The sequence below is a fragment of the Fragaria vesca genome, linkage group LG7 (assembly GCF_000184155.1).
Source record: "Fragaria vesca subsp. vesca linkage group LG7, FraVesHawaii_1.0, whole genome shotgun sequence".
Classification (NCBI taxonomy): Eukaryota; Viridiplantae; Streptophyta; class Magnoliopsida; order Rosales; family Rosaceae; genus Fragaria; species Fragaria vesca.
In genome coordinates this window covers 12,338,076-12,339,387 of record NC_020497.1, presented here as the reverse complement: position 1 = coordinate 12,339,387, position 1,312 = coordinate 12,338,076, and positions in this window count along the sequence as shown.

The following is a 1,312-nucleotide window of genomic DNA, read 5'->3' as shown; positions in this document are numbered from 1 at the left end:
CTTTACCCAAAGAGAACGCAGTCATATTGCATGCATGGATCTTGATGTAGGAAAGCCCAAGATCTTTCAGGATACATCGGACCTTATGATGAGTGATAGGAAGACGATGACCGTGAGGCAGCATCGAAGCAGTGTACTGTAGATAATCATTAACAGCTTTCACAGTCGATTTAGTCTCAACTTTAATCTTCATTACGTCCATCACACTTTCAAGAACGGTCTTTTGACAACCGAGGTACACAAGGGTCTGTTGGAAAGCAAGAAGTTTGTTGTACTTGTCAATACCAGCAGTGTTGACAGCTCTAGGGAAGGGCTGCACCGGGTCAGGCATATACTGTCCTTGAGCGCATACACCGCTCTCATAAGGAAACATGTCATTGATGAAGACCGTTATTGGATCGTTGGATGTACTGCCCGTCTCAGAAAATTGGCCATGATCATGCGGACCCCCAGATGATGTTTCACCGTGATATAACCAACATGTGTACTTCTCCCAAAACCCGTTACTCTTCAGGTGCTGCCATACTTTGTCAATCGCAAATCGATGCATATCGTTGTGACACTGACATTTCGTGCACGGGCAATAGAAAATTGTATTCCCGTTAGCATTAGCCAGCGCATATTCCAGAAAACTCATAATTCCTACCATATCTTTTGTCCCATTTTGGAAGCGAAATCCAACTCTTATCCATATCCTGAAAATATAACAAAATATATATGTATAACGCTAGCTAATTATTAATTAAATTCTATGCCATATATAAAATTTTAATTCATTTATATATATTCTACGTACTACAACTAATTGATAACAAATTAATTAACACACACATATATATAGATATACTTAATTAATAATTACATAACAATATTATATATATCAACATCATCACAAAATCATCATCAACAACTTCATACCATCAACACAATATTATAAATTAATTAACATATATATCTACTACTTATTAACAACAACTTCATATATATTATCAAATCATCAACCAAATCGATCAACACACATATATATATACATCAAACGTACTCAAAATCTATCAATTCAATCACACTCAAAATCGATCAACTCAAATAAAACTCAAAATCAACATATATACATATGTACGTACCTATATATAGCTCAACTTCTTAATTATGGACAGATTTCAACAACACCCAAACTTTTTCTCCCGTTTTTTTTCTCAGATGAGCTGCTATCCAGATCTGCGAATATAAAGAACTTTAGCCGACGAATTATATTTTCGTCGGCTATAGTCAACTTTAGCCGACGAAATTTTAATTTCGTCGGCTAAAGAAT